At 44.1% G+C, this 20,151-nt stretch overlaps 1 protein-coding gene and 1 long non-coding RNA gene across 9 annotated transcripts in view; one reads left to right on the top strand and one right to left on the bottom strand.

The window, feature by feature from the left end:
* Positions 1 to 20,151, top strand: part of FGGY (FGGY carbohydrate kinase domain containing) — a 418,690-nt gene that overhangs the window by 121,661 nt on the left and 276,878 nt on the right. The gene's annotated exons all lie outside the window — the stretch shown is intronic.
* Positions 9,038 to 10,416, bottom strand: LOC115298877. The gene is made up of 2 exons (XR_003911878.1): positions 10,364 to 10,416; positions 9,038 to 9,297 (listed from the first exon to the last, which is right to left on the bottom strand). It is a non-coding gene; the product is annotated as an uncharacterized LOC115298877 (long non-coding RNA).

The following is a 20,151-nucleotide window of genomic DNA, read 5'->3' as shown; positions in this document are numbered from 1 at the left end:
AGGGTTTTGATGGTTTCCTGTCTCACATTTAAGTCCTTCAGCCATTTTGAGTTAATTTTTGTGTATGGTGTAAGAAAGTGGTCCAATGAGTGTTCTAGGGCCTATTTCTGATTTGCTTTATACTTACCTGATAGAAAATCTGGTTTTAAAAAGACTGCCCAGCAATAATATATAATATATAATATATATACAGTGAAGTTTCTCAAGACTTTGAACAGGGAGATTTCTTAGAAACATAGAATAAAAACCCTCTGGCATGAAAAGCTAGTTAGGTGATCTCATTTTTCCAACAACAACAACTTGCAAGAGAGTAAAAAGAGAGAGGGAGGGGGAGCTATAATGAACTCTGGAAATTCTTTACATCGCTTATGAACATAGTTGTCTGAACTCTCCTGCAAAAAACAACTGTTAAAGGAAGAAAAGTAAAACATGAGGTGAAATATGAACACAGAATGGCTATTTAGTGATAATGAAGATAATATTTTTTTAAGTTATTATTAGTTTTCTTATAGGATTTTCGAAAAAAATTTTAAGCTTCTTTATTTATTTTGAGAGAGAGAGAAATAGGAAGAGAGAGGGAGAGACAGAATCTGAAGTAAGTTCCACTCTGCCAGCACAGAGCACAATGCAGGGCTCGAACCCATGAACTGTGAGATCATGGCCTGAGCCAAGACCAAGAGTCAGACACTTAACCCACTGAGCTACCTAGTGCCCTGAAGGTATTATTTTTAATTAAAACAATCATATGGCAATGATTTTTTTAAAGCCCCCTTAAATTTTATGGATGCATGCTGAAATATTTGCAGAAAAATAATACATAGTTAGGAATTTATTTGAAAAGAATTGGAGTGGGGGGCACCTGGGTGGCTTAGTTGGTTAAGCATCCAACTCTTGATCTCAGCTCAGGTTATGATCTCATGCTTGGTGAGTTCCAGCCCCAAGTGGGACCCAGAGCTGACAGTGCAGAGCTTGCTTGGGATTCTCTGTCTCCCTGTCTCTCTGCCCCTCCCCTGCTCACACCCTCTCTCTCACAATAAATAAATAAACATTAAAAAAAAAGAGTAGGAGTGGAGTATAGATGAAACAAGATGGCTAGGAGTTGAAATTATCTGAGGCTGGGTGATAAGTACATGAGGATTCACTTAACTGTTCTTTCTAATTTTGAATATGTTTGAAATGTAACATACTTAACGCGTTTTTAAGAAGTTAACAGATTGGAATCTCTGGAAGCCTTGGATTCCTAAGGCTACTTGTTTGATTGCTGTAGCTTCTATTCCAGATTTTCTTTTCCCCAGCACAGGGGTCTTTTCCTTCTCTATTTTCTCTTTTTCTGTTTTTCTTTATGTCTCCTCCCTCCCTCCCTTCCTTCCTCCCTTCCTCCTTTCCTTCCTTTCTTCTTTCCTTCCTTCCTTCTTCCCTTTCTTCCTCCCTCGTTCCCTCCTTCCCTCCCTCATTCCCTCTCTGTCTGTCTTTCTTTTTGTTTTTCTATCTTCTTCCTTGTCTTGCCTTTCCTGTCATTTGGGCTGACAAGAAAAAAAAAAGACACATGTTTTGTATCAAGTTGCAAATATATTTGGAGCCTATTTTCATGGCAAAACAAAGGCCGGGCAGTTCTGGAGACTCATCTGAGTGTTGCAGGTTGCTGGGGCCTATCTGACCCCTAAGTAGTCTTTCTGGGCTGAGGTCAGAACTTGACTAGACCACCTGCCCCACAGTTGATTACTGCAGCATTCTTTTTGTTTTTTTTTTATGTTTTGTTTTGTTTTAATTTTGCCATGATTAGGTGTATGTGGGTGGGTTAGTCAGTTAAGCATCTGACTCTTGATTTCAATCATGAGATTGAGCCCCATGTCGGACTCTGTGCTCACAGCATGGACCCTGCTTTTAAGATTCTCTCTCTTTCCCTCTGTCCACCTTTCCCCTGATTACGCACTATGTTTCTCTCTCTCTCTTAAAATAATAAATCAACTTAAAAAAAGAAAATTTTTGCCATGATTAGAATGTGAAGGATTTGTGTGGAGGTTAACGTTTATCATTAGTCTGGATTTGAAAAGGGGAATGTCGGGATCCCGCTCTTGGTTATTAGCTGTGATTTGGAATGAGTCTTTGTCTCTGAGGTTCTGCTCTGAGATTGGTCTGACCTAATCCTAGTCTAAGTAGACAAATATTGTCACTGGATCCCAAACTATCCTCAGAAAATAAGTCATGATGGCAAGGATCACCTGGAGAGATTTTTAATTTTTCATTTAAAAAAAATGTAGTGAAAATACTTGGGTAAACCCTGGGAATTAATAGGTCTGAGTGGCAACGGAACCTAAAAATGCGCAATTCTATCAGTTTCTCACGTGATTCTCATGGTCATTAGGTTGGAGATCTACTAGATTCAGTGGTTTCTAATAGAGTGGAGGGATTCTCGTTGCTCAAGGAGCAGGTTGAGATAGTATTCCCATATCATTCTGCCTTATTACAACTGGTGTGGCATGTTTTTCATTGGTATTGTTGTTTTTAATTGTTTTTATTTAAGATGACCTGCTTCTGAACAAGGCCTTGCATCTGGTAGTTATTAGATAAGCACAAGGCAAATAAATGGTGACTACAAAAAGGAAAGACAACTAATATTTTTTTTGGTGCCTTTTATTATAGTAGACTTGCCTCCTAATTTATATTTTCTCCTTTAAGTTTTGCCATGGCATGAAAAGCAATTATAATTGCCCAGTTTTGCGTTTGATGACATTAAAGCTTCGAGACCTACAGTATTTTATGCAAAGTCACACAGTAAAGGTGTGACAGGAGTATTTGAACTTGGATGTGTCTTTCTCTTGGGCCATGCAGCCTTTCTGAATGCTGCGACCATTTCTCTGTCATTTCGTGGCCCCAGAGGATTGTGTAACAGAAGGGGAAATCTGTGTAAAGGTCAGGAAACCCTACCAGTGGGGCAGGCCACCAGAGCTTCCTTTGACCAGGCTGCACAGGCATGTTTATTTTTTCGGTCCAATACTGGGTAAAGGTCCCACCAACAGACCTTGTCACTGCTGATCAGTGTGTCATGCCTGGGAACTGTTTGGCAAAGGAACGTGGCAGCTGAGGGGCTGAAGCCTTTTCTAGGTGATTTTCCCGTATCTCCCTATATTTTCTTTGGCACCTTGTAACAGACCTGAGAATGTGGGAGTTTTGTGCTGATGTGGACACCATCCAGCTAGTTGGCTGGCTTTGATAGTGAGAAGATCAAAATGTCTGATGGGAAGGAAAACGCCCCCAGTGGGTGCCAGGCCCTCACTGTCACTCCCGTGGCATATTGCAGCAGCCTATGCGCTGATCTTCCTGTAGCCTACCTGCTTTCCAAGTCACTTTCCTCAGAGGGGATCCTCTTTATTTATTTATTTTCTTAATGTTTCACTTATTTGAGAGAGAGAGAGAGAGAGAGGGAGAGAGACAGCATAAGTAGGGGAGGGTCAGAGAGAGAGGGAGGTAGAAAACAGGCTCCAGGCTCTGAGCTAGCTGTCAGCACAGAGCCTGATGCGGGGCTCAAACCCACGGTAAGATCATGACCTGAGCCGAAGTCAGACACTTAACCAACTGAGCCACCAAGGCATCCCTGAGGGGATCCTCTTTAAAAAGTAGCAATAGCACTGCTAGGAGTTTGAGCAAGGGATACAGGAGTGCTGATGCATAGGGGCACTTGCACCCCAATGTTCATAGCGGCACTGTCAACAATAGCCAAATCATGGAAAGAGCCTAAATGTCCATCAACTGGTGAATGGATCAAGAAGATGTGGTTTATATATACAATGGAGTATTACATGGCAATGAGAAAGAATGAAATCTGGCCATTCATGGTAACATGGATGGAACTCGAGGGTGACATGCTAAGTGAAATAAGTCAGGTAGAGAAGGACAGATACCATATGTTGTCACTCATAAATGTAAATGGAGGAACTTAACAGAGGACCGTGGGGGAGGAGAAGGGGGAAAATAGTTGGGGAGAGGGAGGGAAGCAAACTATGAGAGACTCCTGAATACTGAGAACAAACTTAGGGCTGATGGGAGAAGAGGAGAGGGGAAGAGGGTGATGGGCAAGGAGGAGGGCACTTGTGGGGATGAGCACTGGGTGTTATATGGAAACCAACTTGACAATAAACTGTAAAAGTAAAAGAGTCACTAAAGGGACTTCACAAGCTGGAAACATAATCAGACCTGCTTTTTATTTGTTTTATTTGTTTCAGTGATAGTTGCAATGTGCATTAATTTATTATTATTATTTTTAATACAGTTATTATCAAATTGGTTTCCATACAACAGCCAGTGTTAGACTTCCTAGCATCAGCTATCAGACAACAAAAGGAAATAAAAGGCATCAGAATTGTCAAAGAAGAAGTCAAACTTTTACTTTTCACAGATGACATGGTACTCTACATGGAAAACCTGACAGACTCCACCAGAATCCTACTAGAACTGATCCTTGAATTCAGCAAAGTCGCAGGGTACAAAATCAATGTACAGAAATTGATTGCGTTTTTATACACCAATAATGAAGCAACAGAAAGAGAAATCAAGAAACTGATCCCATTTGCAATTGTGCAAAAAAACATAAATTACCTAGGAATAAACCTGACCAAAGCATGTAAAAGATCTGTATGATGAAAAACTATATAAAAAACTTATGAAGGAAATTGAAGGCACAAAGAAATGGCAAAACATTCCATGTTCATGGACCAGAAGAATAAATATTGTTAAAATGTCAACACTACCCAAAGCAATCAAATTAACAATAGAACTCCCCCATGACACAACAATAGTACTGCTAGGGATTTACTCAAGGGAAAGTGTCCCCTAACACTGGGGACTGTTGGAAGGCAGGGGTCACCTAATGAGTAGAAGAGGGGACAGCCAGGAACTTTCTGTTTCCTCTTCCAGGGACACACCTGACTTTCCTTCTGCTGTATGTATGTGAATGCATGGATCACTATAGATCTTAGTGTTCGAGTTTCCACTGTGGTCATGATCCTGACCTCCGCCTCATTCTTCCACTTCATCTTATGTGCTCGCGCGCTCTCTCTCTCTCTCTCGCTCTCTCTCTCTCTCTCTCTCTCTCTCATCTCTCACTCTCTCTCTTGTCCAGCCACATCGCATCTTTAACAGCCCTGAGCATGCACCTCTTTTCAGCCTTGGATTCTTTGACTCTGTGGTTCCCTTGGACCGAGATTCTTTTCCTCTGCTTCTTTCTAGTTTTCGAAAATTAGACTCCCTGCCCTGGAGTGGTATTGGAGCCAAAGGACAGAATTGGTTTTTTTAGTGTTTACTTGACATAATCCCAAGGAATAATACTATAAGAGTGTTTGCAAATCTTAACTTTTTTTCACCAGATAAATTTAATACATTTCAAATATAAAAATGCAGGCGCATACTAGGAAGTTTTCCTTTGGTGGCATCTGTTAGTATTTCTCTGAGTGTCTGTCCTCTGTGTCTGGGCTTCCTATAGAGCTTCTCTGTCTCTGAAGCATGGAGGGTGTTAAACCCTGCCACTCCCGCCCTGCTAGAGCTCCTGGCATCCCCTCTGGGGGCGTGCTTCCTCTTCCTTAGTCTCACCCTGGTTTTATTCCTCTCCTTGCTAATCCTGGAGGGATGGCCCCACTTGGGTACCTAATTCCTCCCCTTCCCCGGCAGGAAGTGGGCCAGCCAGAGGAGTCCGCCCAGCTGAGTGGCAAGGAGGGGCCTGGAGGCCTTGTCAGTAGGGTATCCAGGATGGGTGAGGAGGCAGAGGAGGGAAGGAGAGAGGAGAGGGTTGGGAGGAGTCCAGAAGGATGTGAGAAATTGCTGACTGATGTCTGAAATAACAGTATTACAGCAACAAAAATAGCAGTAATTCAGGACTAAAAAAAAATAGCACAATATGCTTTAATATCAGAACATGGTAGTATGTTCCTAATTCTCAGCCCGCGGTCTCACTTCACAAGTTACCTCTGCAGAGGGGCCCTCTCTGTCCCATCTCAGGTGGGCCTCCCCTACAGTATAGGTTTATGTCCCCACAGCACTTAATTTTCTCTGGAAGTGTATCATTCCCTTCTTTGTCTGCCTCCTCCAAATATACTCTGAGCTCCATGAAGGCAGGGACCTGCCCTCTTTTCCTCAGGGCCTCGAACTTCGTCTAGAAAATAGTCGGTCCCACTTAAGTATGTGTTGAACATCCCACGGGGATTGTCATGACAATCCCCGCTGCCCTGGAGGAGACTAACCTTGAGAGAAGGCGTACAGCTGCCTGCAGTTCTGGAAGCCCAGTGAGGCAGTGCTTCGCCATGCGTGGCTGTTATGGTCACGATTATTATTTTGTTTCAAAGCCCTTTTAGGATCCCAGGCATGTTGTGGAATTGAGGGAAGTAAAAATCTCGACCAGACGGTACCACCCGCAAAATAGGATACATCTCTTTTTTTTACCCTACCCCCCTCTCTCTATCGCAGATATGAATAAACAGCCACAAAGAAAAACCCGTTTTGAATTCTGCCTTGAGAGGCACGGCACTTTTAGTTTTCTGAGTCAGTCACTGAGAGTCTCTACCGCAGGACAGCTGGGAACTCAGGTCCATGGAGGGTGCCCAGCACAGAGGTGAGGCAAAGGCGCCTCCTTGTCTGCTGACAGCAGCTGGGCCCTCGCCGCTCCCCTCCCCACAGAAATCCAGTTGGAACCAGCACATGCTGGGATGCTGCCTGCCCGGCAGAAACAGATGGCCTCCGACTGCCGCTGATCTGGCGGCAGGGACCGCATAGCTCCTGCTTTACTCATGGGCCAGTGAGACTGGGGATGGCCTGGGTTGGGGGCAGTCGCCTCACATTCACCTCTTCAGTTGAAGTGACTCACTTGGCTCTTTGCACAAGTTTCTGTTCAGGTTCTCTGGGCTGGGAGAATCTCTAATGTTCATGCTCCCGAGAACCAAACACGGCCAGGAATAGGAATGTTTGTAAATCTCTACAACGTCAGTCAAAATATTTGAAAGAGATAATGAATCCCTCCCCCCCCACCTCCTTCACCTACAACAGAAGGAGGTTTGCTGGAATTAGGTTATAAGTTATTTGCTACATGCAGTTGCCCGTCTTGGTAGCCCTGAGGAAGATGACCAGGAGGGTGTCAAGGGACCGCCCAGCATCTCCCTGAAGATGTATTGGCCATCTCGAGAGATAGAGATGGAAGACACCACATGAGGAGTTAGGTAATGTACATTCTGGGCCAGGATGGCCATAGAGTCAGACCTATGGCAGGTCATTTAAACCCCAGTGGCCTTCTGCTTCCCTCTCTCTTGCATTGGATGATGGGACTGGATTGGAAACAGCAGAGAGAGTAGCTCCCATGCTGGTTCTCATCGACCGGAAATTGCTGTCTGGAACAGTGTGGGGGTAACTGGGAAGCCAGTCTCAGCCAAGTGAGAAAGAGCAGTTAGCTATTATTGTTTTCCAGGCATGCGGGCGGGCAGGTGGTGGCTCCTGTGCCAGGCACTATCTGACCGCTGGTGGTTTTATGATGCCGTGTATCCTACAGGGATCACATAACATTTTCTAGCTGTAATAGTTGCACGGGGCTTTATTAATGATGATAAGGATCATATGCACAATCTGACTTTTATTGAGAATTTTTAGTTTAACCCTCATCCTTCATGGAGAAACTCAGTCTCCTAATGAATAAATGACTCACCCAAAGTCATTCAACCAATAAGAGAGCTAGAAATCAGACTCATCTGCCTTCAGAACTGAGTCCTGGACCACCATTCTGTTCTACTTCCCAGTTGGACAGTACCTCAGTGCAGAGTATAATTAGCTGTCAGTGTGCACAGCATTGCCTGTAAGTACAGAGATCAGAAAGGTGCTTGAAAGATGTGTTAATTGATATCTGTGCAGCTTATTTGAGCTTACAAAGTACTTTCCAAATACTAGGAGTGTATACTGATTGATGGGAACCTATGGGACATGGGGCTGATGTCATGCAGAAGACGAATCTTCACTTTCATGAGAACTGAGGACAGCACAGCAGCTGATGGGTGGCTGCACTGAAGGCAAGGGGTTAAAGAGAAATGCCATGGTACACAGGTGACCTGGAATAGACTTTGAGAAAAGTAAAGCCCCACCCCTGGTAAAGCCCCTGGTGGCTCTGATGAAGTTAATTTCAATAGCTGGCTTTTTTTAAAAACTAGCTTAGAAATTTAAAGGTTAAAAGATCAGGGGCACCTGGTGACTCAGTTGGTTGAGCGACACACTCTTGGTTTCATCTCAGGTCACGATCTCATGGTTTATAATTTGGACCCCCACGTCGGGCTCTATGCTGACAGCAAGGAGGCTGCTTGGGATTCTCTCTCCCTCTGCCCTTCCCCTACGTGTGCCCGTGGTACTCTCTTTGTCTCTCTTTCTCTCAAAATAAATAAACAAACTTACAAGAAGATAATAATTGTACATACTCAAATATACATGTAGACTTTAAACTGTGTGCAAAAATAGAGATTTTCACAGAGGAGCCGAATATCCCTTGATGCCTCAACAGTTTCTCCTTGACTTTTTTCCTTGGGGAAGGTTCCATCTTTCCAATCAACTCAATTTATTTGGTACTCTTGCTTTCCTTTTATAAAAATAATTAATTCAGGGGATTTGATCAAAACAGACTTGAAAATACCACCCTCAGTTGGCAAATATCAGGGAGTCTGGAAGGCTTTTCTAGGCTAAAATAATTTTCTGGGGACATTTGCTAGCTTGCCGCCTCCTGTACCCCACGGTGGTAAGTCTCATTCTCTCCCAGTCCCCCTCCCTCACTTCCCAGTCTGTTTCTGGCACCCAAGCACACATGTGTGCACACACACGCTTGCACACATTTTTGACTGCATGCTTATAGGTAAAAAAGGCCAGCATCAGCCAGGCGGGGCCACGGGCCTGTCTGGTTTAAGTCTCCACTGCCTGGGAGATCAGGGGTAATAAGTGAGTGACAACAGGTGCACATTTCGTTACACCCTCTGAACCCAGCCCATCGTTCTTTCTTTGATTCTTTTCACCCAACACCCTTGTCTGAGTTGTGTCCAATAAATTTTATAGCTGCATGATCTTGTTTCAGAGCTGAGGGGAGGTTTTTTTCCTCTCCACTTGACTAAAGGGCACCCAAGTCAAAAACCCCGACTTCCTGTCCCCTCCTCATTCCTTAAGAAGTAGTAAGGAATAACTCCAGGCCAGGCAGGAGCTGCTGGGTCCAGTGTCTTCAGCCTTGAACACGAAGAGCTAATTTTCTGGGCCCATTTTAGAAGAGCCAAGAATTAACTTGCAGAGAATTAGCTATAATTGGGGAGAGAATAATTACTCAGCTTTTTCTGCCCTGTGATAACTGGAGCCCCAGGCAGATCTTTCATAGCAGCGCCCACGCCCACGTCTATTTAAACAAAGTCTTGTGCCGGGGGCCTTGAAAGCCCAGTCTCCTTGTTCTCAGGGCTACATTTTTGTGCAAACCGCCCTTAACGTTGGTGTCAAAGGGGGATTTGGTTCATGTCTTTTTGGTGCAAAGTCCTAGAGCACTGAGATATTTTAGGTCTTATTTGAAGAGGTGAATGGCTTTTGCAGGTGTCACATACGTTCATGGGCCCTGCGTGCAAACTTAAGGTTGAGCCAGATCAGAGTTCCTTCAGGAACAGGCAGTGGTCTGAGAAGGAAATTGTTTCTGAGAAGGTCATGTGTCTTCTAGACACTTCTAGAAACTTGCCCGGCTGCCTCCATTCTCCAGTGTGTGGACTTTAAAAAAAAATTTTTTTTTTTTAAGTATCCTAGTTCACAATACACATGTAGAGGAGACAGTAGGCTTATTATTTAAGTACTGGAGGTGACCTGAATACAGTTTGTCACATACCTTAGTCCCATCAGAGTTTAACAAAATGTCATACCTCCCCATGATTTAAATACCCACTCTCTGCTGAGGGCCTCACAGTGTAAATGTTTGTCCTCCACTGCTCTCCTGAGCTCCAGACCGCGGAGCAAACTTATCATCAGCCATCTCTACCTTCTGGGTCAGAGACATCTTCACCCCAAGTGATTTCCCTTGAAATAGACTTGCTTTTCTTCCTGTGTTTCCTTTCACAGTGAAAGAACTGTCATCAGTTACCCAAACCAAAAGTCTTGATAGATTATACCTTCAGTATCTAGTACTGTTATCTAAATGCTGGGCAAAAATTATGATATTGCCTTTAAAATCTTTCTGGCATCTCCTAACTGGGCTCCTTGGCTCCAGCCATCCTCCCTGCCTTTGCCCCAACTTGTACCCCACCTCACCTCACCACTCCTCACTCCCCCACCCCTGCCCAACTGGAACTCCATCCACCTCATATTTAAACGTGGGTCTGATGATACTTACCTGTTGGAAGCCCTTCAAATAGTGTCCCATGCCTATAGGATGTAAGTCTTAACTCCCTAGTGCAGCATATGAGGTCATAATCCAGCTTCTCCCTGATGCCCATCTACTCTGTCACTCTCTTGGTAGGTGGGATCCAAAGAGTGATCCCTTTATTCTCTCTCAACTTGATTCTCTTCCAAGTCTTTGTATTTTTGCATGTGCCATTTCCACTGCTAGTAATGCCCTTTCCTTAGCTGGTCTACCCAATCAGCTTCTTTACTTTTGTATTATTAGATTATTGTATCATTGGTGCCTTAAATGAGATAGTTTCCTTCTTTCTCACATGGCAGTCCAGAGAACAGTACTTTCTGTGAGATCCTCTAGGAACACAGGTGGCTTCTGTGTTGAACCATCCTTGTCTGTGTGATCTCAGGTGGCTTTCAGCCAAAGCCTCTTTCCACGGATGACAAAGAAACATACTTTTTCCCTTTAAGGGCCCATTTTAGGAACTATACCATCTCTACTTGCCAGTCTTTCATGCCTCTAACATCAGCAGCAGTAATGGCAGTGGTTGTGGTAGTAGTAGTAGATCTCTAATAGAAGTTGTAATAGTAATAGAAAGTAGTAGTGGGAGTAGAAATAGTACCATAATTTCTCATTTATAGTTTCAGAAGAAACTGAAAGGTTCAATGACCTGTTCAAGGTCACATGGCTGGTAAGTAAAGATCAAAGCCAGCATTTGAACCCAGAGCTCTCTTCTAAATCCAACATTAGGCGGTGGTTGCTTTCAGTCCCATCACATTGAGTGACCATTGTTTCCTTACATAATTATGTCTCCCACTAGATTCTGAACTCCTTGAGTAAAAGGACTTTTCCAGTTCACCTCTGTGTTTGCAGAGCTTAGCACAGGCTGAGAGCATCCAGTCATTACTCAGTAAATATTTTAGACATCTAAGTCAGAGCTTCTGAACCTTGGCACTCTTGACATTTTGGACCAAATAATTCTTTGTTCTGGGCTTGCTCTGTTGTATGCTGTAGGTTGGTTAGCACTATCCTTGGCATCTATGCACCAGATGCCAATAGCATGCCCCTCTACCCCCAGCCTCTTCAAGGGAAAACCAAAAATACCTCCAGACATTGACAGCTGTTTCCTGGGAGGCAGAATCCCTCTGGCTAAGCATCATGGATTTAAATTAAATGTCGACCAGGGAGCCACAAGTAGTACATCCAGAAAGGACATCTTCAGGGTTGGTAAGGCTTCTGGGTTGCTCTAGGATAATGATGTGTTTTCCAGGCTTGCATGTGTCTGGAGCACCAGGAGTAGGCCTGCTGCACTCATAGGCTGTCATGGAGGCAGCTGTGATGACCTTCTTGTGTGTGCCAAGCCTTCTTGGGAAATACCAGGAGGGTCCCTCTGGAAGCAGATCTCGCTGGGCCGTTCAGACTTGCTGTCTGGCATGGCACCACCTGCCTAAAATCTCAGCGCCTTAACCAAAAATACACTTTTGAAAATCTCCTGGCAAAACTGGGCCGTGTTCTGTTCCCTCATTTCTCTTGTCTGTTTCCAGATGTGTCACCGACACATGGAACCCACAGCAAGAACTCTGCGGGGAGCCCAAGTCTCTTATTCTTCGCCAGCTCTGTTGTCATGATTTCCCCGCCATCTAAGCCAGTGTAGGTTATGTTGCCCATGTGCTGGGCCGTACCTGAATATCACTCTTCACCTTTCCCTTTCTCAGGCCCTTAGCACATTGCAAGGAGAAAATGTTATAGGTTATCTCATGGATGGGGTTAACCCTGCCCTGCTTGCCGTGCCTTTATTGATAACAAGAGTTGGGAATTCAAGATCTGCCATTTATTAGCTGTGTCACTTTGGCCACGAAACTTAGTTTCTTTGACCCTTTACTTGTCTGCCAAACAGAGTAACATCTTTGTCCAGGCTACCCCCACAGAGTCACAAGGGCAGAATAAGACCATCTGCGCAGAAGACTCAGATTCCCTAGTATGATCAACTCTTAGTGTACGTTTTGGACCCAAGGAGCCTGCAACATCCGCCTTCGTAGGCACTGGGTTATAAGTTCAGTTAAGGCAGGCTCTGTGTCTTGCTGTCTCTCTAGTTCCCAGGACGTAGCCTGTAGTCAGTAAACAACAGGCGGCGAATGACTGAAGAAAAGTGTGAAAGTCTGCTGCATGTTTCATTGCTTTGGTGGGGCCGGGAGGGGCCTGGGAGGGTCATTGTTTTCTTTATGGTTTATAGCTGTGACATCCCAAACAGTCACATTTGTAGGAGATCAGTGTTAATGGAGGTCACAGACTTAAGGCCCTGTAGATGCAATACACATGTAGGAAAGTAGGAGACCAGGCGTTGTGGGGAGGGACCCTGGAAACTGGGGAGAGTACGGGTGGCCTGAAGATATTCACACGTACGTGTTTTGAAGTCTCTGCGTCAGCCAACAAACCATGTCTTTGGGCCAAGTTAGGTCTTCAGTCAGCAAGTTGCACCTCCTGATTTACAGAGTACCTAGGACAAACACTGGACAAGTGCTGGCAGATAAAAATGAGGAGCCTGGACTCCGGTAGCAGAGATGGACAGGAAATGAATTGCGGGAACAGCCAAGATGTATTCAGAGCTGAGCCAAGTGCTGTTCTATATCCTTTACAAATGGCGACTTGTATTTAATCCTCACAGTAGCCCAGTGAGGCAGGGGGTGTTACTTTATGGATGAGAACAGTTGAGTTGCTTGCCCAGGGTTGTGAAGCCAGTAGCTGGCTAATAATAATCTCATTCCAGGGATGAGAGCACAGAAGCCCCTGTCTAGGCCTCACTCCCTCCACTCTTATCCTCTTCCTGTCCCTCCTTCACACAGCAGCCTGTGTGATGTTAGCCTGTAACTGAGGTCACGTCACTCAGCAGCTCACCAGTTGACACGGTAATGCCCCCACTCTGTGGAGGCCCCACACCCTCCGGATGCCCCTTCTCATCACATCCCAGTCTGTGACACAGTGGCTAGCACAAAGTAGATGCACAGTAAAGAGAGATCTCTTGACCCAATGAGGCGGCATGTGGGCAGAGACGAACCTCACCATGTAGAATCAAAGAGGCTGGGACTTCTCCAATGTGATGTAGTAGCAAACGGCATAGTTGGGATTTGAACTGATCACCGCGGTCCCTTGGTTGAAAGCTGTCATTGCCTCCTCACTGCTCTCAGTATCTGGCAGGACTCTAGACCTTGATGTCTGCCCCCTGTAGCCTCTCTGGCCTCAGGTCTCACACTTGACTGAACACCCTCCCTCTGGTGTCACCACACGACGGCCCCATCCCCCAGTCAGGCCACGTCCTTTCCAATCCATGCTCTTCATCAGGTTCTCTTCCCACTGCCCTTGGGATCCTTAAAGCTTCAGTTTAAACACACCTTTCCCAAGAATTGTTCCCCAAGCACCTAGCCTAGATGGGGTTCCTTTCAAGTGCCCTTCATTGCATTTATCACAATTGCTATTATCTGTACTTATTTGTATAATTTACTGTCTTCTGGCTCTTCTGCCTGTGCCCCAAGAATGGCAGCCTGTGTGTCCTCCACATCTCTGGACCCAGGATCTCCTCCTGGGTCTATTCTGTGGCACGTGCTAAATCAACATTTGTCAAGGGAATGAGTAAGATAATGGATAAATGAAGAGTGAGTGAGCAAATGAAGAGCCCCTAAATCTGTTCTATCCCACCTCCCTTCTCTGGGGAGCCTCATGCACGATAAGATTTCCCAGCCCAGGCAGGTGCCTGTTGCTTGTGGATGTCTGCCTTTATCTGCTAACAGACAAGTTCAGCCAGGGGGGCAAGGGAGCCTCGCATTTGTCTTGTCACAGCACGGGAAAGGGAAGAGCTTCGGCTTTTACTCTTACGACTCAGACTAAAATTAGCCCACAGGGGGTGATCTTTGTTTACCGCGGCCTGAGGCTGCAGTGCTTGGGGAAAGGTCAAGAGAAGCTGGACAGGAGGTGGGTGTTTACAAGTTCTGTCCAGACCAGCCCATACTACCACACCGCAGGGCCTCATTTCCCTGACCTCTTACTTACTTAGAGCTGAGGCGGCTGCTTGAGGAACTTCAGATATTAGTTTCTGTCTTTGAGGAAGGATCCAGAACCCAGGGCATCATTCTCCATGCCCAGGGTCTCACCAGGTTGTTAGGATGCCTCCTTCTTAGCTACTTTTCTTCCTCCTCATGACCTCTGGGGGGGAATGGGGTGGGAGGCACAAGGGCCAGAGTTCTTTGGTTTCCTAAGGAGCTCTGTGGTCGGACTGGGGTTACATGTGAAGATTTCTGTCATGATCACCAGATTGGATGTCCCCTGGAATGGTGGTTAGGAGACAGTTTCATACAGAGATTCAACCAGAATGGAAAAGGTAGGGGCAGAGATAAACCCACCTGTGCTGTAAAAACAGTGATAGCACCACCTCACCTACCTGTGGTGGAGCTCTCTCTGCAGGCCAGGCAGGCACTAAGCACACAGTGTGCACCCTTCCAGACTGGCCATTCTCAACCATGATAAGATCCAGATATAGCTTACTGGTTCATGTTTGGGTCTTTCATATCTTATTAAAGCTTAGGGGAGGCCCACAAACCCGTGTGTGTGTGTGTGTGTGTGTGTGTGTGTGTGTGGTTTGTGTTTAGCTAATAAAGGTATTGGAGACCTAGAGCTTTGTTGGTGTCTAATCCCACCAACACGACTACTCATGTATAAACATTTCACTATATATGCACATATAGGGAGTTATAACACGTTAATGCAACTCGTATTTGCTAGGGAGCATCTGGAAAAGGAATCACAGTTGCTGATATTAATGAATAATTTTGCCTGTGCAACTTTGCATCAGTTACTTAGTGTAATTTATTTTCCTCTCACCAGGACTATTGGGAGGCAAAAATCAGATAGGTCGAAAGTGCCCGATTGGTTGCGAGGCTCATAGCTGACATGGCACTGCTTGTTTCTCTGATCAGCATGGCTGTCCCCTGGTTGGGACGTTCCCTCTTGCTCCCTTCCTCTTTACTGGAAAACCCTGATTTATCCTTCAGGTCTCCAGAGTCCTTCCCTGACCCTTGGAGTAAATTCAGCCCCTCTTCCCTGATTTTGTGATACCCTGCACTTTTCCCACTTAAGACCACTGTAAGTATTTATGTCATTGTATGTTAGATACTGGCCTCTCCTTCATTCTGAGTTCAGGAGAGTGGATACCAGATCTCTCTTAATTCCTTCTGTGACTGGCTTTCAGGCTGTGAATAGGCATTCAGGTTGACTTTCACTAAGATGAGCATGAGAGAGCTCTATGTTATTAAGTCCATCGTTATTTGTTTTTTCTTTTTTTGGCAAAAATTCCAAAGCCAGACAACTATAAACAGAAAAGAAATTTTATGGACCCAAGACATGTAGTGGCTGAGGACTTACTTGCCTTGCATCTTACTTCCTAAGTGACAGGTCTGGTGACTGCTTTGTTAGGTGACTACTTAGATACGTGTTAACACTGATGTTACAAACATGAGGCTCGCTCTGGAGAATATGTCCATGCACACATAAACCTCTGTCAGCGATTGCTCTGATGGACTGGTATGATGAGGGTAGATTTTTAACTTAAAACCTTCCAGTTTGTAGTTTTTACATAAATTCAATTGAAGACGTGAATATTTCAGACCCTTTCTCAGTCTAGAGTGGTACTGGGCTCTGGGGAACTGACTGACTCTTTGGGGGGGAATCTGAGCCAATTGATAAACTGACAGGAGATTTGTGTAATGATGTAAAACTTACCTATTCCACAGAGTCTTCTACTGGCCAGGGAGAGATCTTGGTTTTAGAAGAGACTATGTAACATGGAGATTTTCTATTAGATTTGATGCACAGATTTCAGAAGCACCTATATATGTATGTGTGTGTGAGTGTTTAAATGTGGTAAATGAAGAAATGTGAGTGCTGCTAATAATAGGTATTGTTTATTGAGGGCCTATGTGGGTCGCTTGCTGTGCCAGGTTTTCTTTTTACAGGATATCTTTTCCTCACTACAAGGTTTTAGGTTCTGTGTCCTTACTTCTACCTTAGATGGGAGAAAATGGAGAGGTTAGGAGAGTTGCCCAGTCCCAATCACATACCAAGTGGAAAAGCTGGGATTTACATCTAGGCCTGCCCGTTTCCAAAGCCGTTGCCTTTTCCATAATGCTACACAGCTCCTAAAACATTCTGTTTACGTGAGAGATAAGTACCAGTTGGGAACTTATTCATTTTTTTGTTGGACAACCCAGAATGCTTTGCAACTTCTGTAGAAATAGCTAGTCCTAAGGTTTAGGCATTTCATAGATTTTTTTAAAATGGCTGACATTGGTGTTTTTCTGCTTTTGGTTTGGGAAGATTTTTCAGAGTCTGGTCTCTATTGTGATAACATCTTTAAACCCTTACTAAAAGTGCCAAGTCTGTCCCACTAGGCAATCAAATCCATACTGGTCCCTTATGGATCCATTACAGTGGATGAGAAGCCAAAGGTTTTACATGTTTTTGGCAGCTCTCAGTTAAATGCCTAAATTATAACTTTTCAATGTTAAGATTTCTGTTAAAAAATAATACTACAATAAATTGAGTCCAGTTGAGGGGGGTACATCATTAGGAAATAAACTTGTTTTAATTCTGGTATAGTAAATATCTCTTGCTTCACATTTGGAAGCACATTTGGAACTGACAGTGGGTCACTTACATGACTCAAGCCAACTTTCAAGTTTTTTAGTTTTAATCTCCTAACACCTACCTTTGTTCAAATTGAACAAGGACATTGCCTGTCCCCAGGCATGATTCAAATATTCATACTTCTGTGTCTTTGTTTAGAAGGTTTATAGCATTTACCATCTTAGGAATTTTTAATACCCACCTCATAATCAAGTTCTTCCTCAAATTTTTCCCAGCATTTGACATCCCACTACATACTGTCTTTCTATTCTTCCTACTCCTCGGTCACTTACATCATGGTAATTGATGGGCTCATTTTCTCTCCAGTGGACTGAGGACCAGGACTCATGTTTTATCTCCGTGCTCCTGACACCTTGCACAGAATTTGCACTTCATAGCCACTCAATATATTTTATTAAATTGAAATTTAAAAGGAAACTTGTGTGCTTTTATTTAAATAAGGCCATAAATTCGGCACAACTGTCTTCATGAATTTGAAATTCTCAGAAATGCTGTTCTTCAGTATTGTTCTCTTGTTGCAATCAAAGAGGTTGGCTTTAGAGTCAATGAAATGAATCACAGAACCTTCAAACCAGAATTGTAACAGTAATAATGGTAAAAACACTAGAAATCGTCTGCGTAATGCAGTCCCTTCTCTTTAGTCCACAGACTTCCCCAGTCACCTTAAACTGGTGGGGGCTCTTCTTTCTCAAAGATCCCTTATTTTTTATTTTTTGTTATTTCTTTTTTTTTTAATTTTTAAATGTTTTTTTTTTAATCTATTTTTGAGAGACAGAGAGAGACAGCATGAGCAGGGGAGGGTCAGAGAGAGAGGGAGACACAGAATCCGAAGACAGGCTCCAGGCTCTGAGCTAGCTGTCAGCACAAAGCCCGATGCAGGGCTTGAACCCACGAACCGTGAGATCATGACATGAGCCGAAGCCGGACGCTTAACCCACTGAGCCACCCAGATGCCCCAATGTTATTTGTTTTTGAGAGAGAGAAAGAGAGAGAGAGAGAGAGAGAGACAGGCAGAGGGGTGAGTGCAGAGGATCTGAGGTGGGCTTCACACTGTCAGTAGAGAGCCAGGGCTCAAACCCACGGACCATGAGATTATGACCTGAGCTGAGCTGAAGTTGGACACTTAACTAACAGAGCCACCCAGGAGTCCCTCAAAGACCCCTTTAAAGAAGACCATCTTCTCATACCAACTCATCATGTCTTTTGCCCTGTAAGTTGGGCTGCTTTTCCTCAGTTAATCTGAACCCTCCCTTTCTGAAATTTATGCTCATTGCTGTCCTAGAAATGAAAAACAGCTGCTTTCAACTGAAAACGTTTCCCTTCCTAACGATGGTTATTCCATCATTCCATATCCTTCTCTTCCCCTGGCATAGTTCTCCTTTCCATCTGACATTCTTCTTTTTCTCTCCATTTCCTAACTATTGGAATACTATTTTCTTAACTTACTGGTCTTTTACCTAAAAAAAAAAAAAAAAAAAAAAAAAAAAATCTCAGGCTAGCTATGATTAGTAAGTGACTGTTGATTTCAGGTGTACTTGGCAGTATGTCTCACACCATTAAAAATAGTCCAACCAGCCAGATTGGTGGGTAACTGAAATACTGTGACCCCTGAGTGATATATGAGGGTATCTTTTTAAACCTGCCATCAACCATTCCCATCTCCATTTCTCCAGTTACTTTAATTTATAAGACATGATTTATTTGTCACACACTGCTGTGCTAGGTTCAAAAGAAACAGAAATGATGCACAAGGGAAATAGAGTAAATTTAGGTCTTTTTTTTTTCTTCTTCCAGATTTGGTTTATAAATAAGCCTTTCTCAATTAGAAAAACACAGGCTAATTCTACAGGAGATAAAAAAAAAGATCATGGTACACTCTAAGTACACTTGTACCTTTTTGTAGGCTTTCTCAACTAAGAAAACCCAAAAGCTCCTTTGTGCTGGTTATTAAGAAGAATAGCAAATAGGCACCTTCCCTTCCTTATTTCATTCAGCAAGGATACTGGTTTACACTTGAGCAGAGGCTTCTGGTTCCTTTTGTTTGTTGGTTGCTTTGTTTTTAATATGAGCTCATTGAAAATGTCCATATCATGGACCAAGTTGCCCGGGTAGAACTCCACTTCAACACTCAAAGCAGACATCCTCTGCAGGGATGAGATGGTGTAGTTGTATGTAGCAGTACATACAGTACATACAGACATCAGAGATGGGTATCAAGTCAACAGACATTTTTGAAGCATCTTCTATGTGGCAGCCTTACTAGGGCTGGAGATGCGGAATGAACGGTCCTTGTGGTGTAGGGTCCAGGGTGGGAGAGAGGAGGGTTGAGCCAGTGGTTAAAATGCAGTAGATGCCACCATAGGGAGCCCTGGAAGCACAGTCGTCCACATCCTTGGGACGAATTCCCAAAGGAACTGCCATCTGAAGATGATGAAGATTTACCAGGGTAAGTAAGGTGGTGTTTCAGGCAGAAGGAACTGCATTGGCACAGAAGGGGGGGCGATGTGGTACGTGACCCATCCAGAAAGCTGCAGGTTTGTTTCAGCCAGAGAGCAGGCAAACCAGGGTTTCCTGCATACTCCTTACCCAGGGTTCCCTAGGATGTACATCTTAGGTTTTCATTTCTCTCTGGTGTTTCATGGAAGTTTCTAGAACTTCCACAGAGTTAGTTTCTCTATCTAGCCTTCTGTGTTCCCCTAGACCATTGTATGTTCCTGTGTTAAGACCCTCCTTAAATTTTTTCTGTTGTTGTTGCATTTCCCCTTGTATGTCTGCCTTTTCCTTCTATCCTCTGCACTACTCAAGGGAGGAGATGTAGTCCTTACCTCTGTCTGTCTGCAGTGTCCTGTTCAATGCTGGCAAAAATATGTTTGGGGAATAATGAATCACTCCATTAATGCATGGAGTGTTCTGAGTGGCCTTGCTCCTAACTTTGCAGAGGGGGACACAGTGTGGGCCCTGTTTTGGTATGCACATTCAAGGTGTGAACCAAGGATTTGATTTTCAACTCAGTTTTATGTTGAGTTGAGCTAGACGGCACTGGGTGGCTTATGTCATTAAGTTCATTTAGGTCATGTAATGCTCATCAAGAT

This window comes from Suricata suricatta, chromosome 8, assembly GCF_006229205.1.
Source record: "Suricata suricatta isolate VVHF042 chromosome 8, meerkat_22Aug2017_6uvM2_HiC, whole genome shotgun sequence".
In the NCBI taxonomy this organism is placed as follows: Eukaryota; Metazoa; Chordata; class Mammalia; order Carnivora; family Herpestidae; genus Suricata; species Suricata suricatta.
This window is presented reverse-complemented; position numbering and strand designations above follow the sequence as displayed.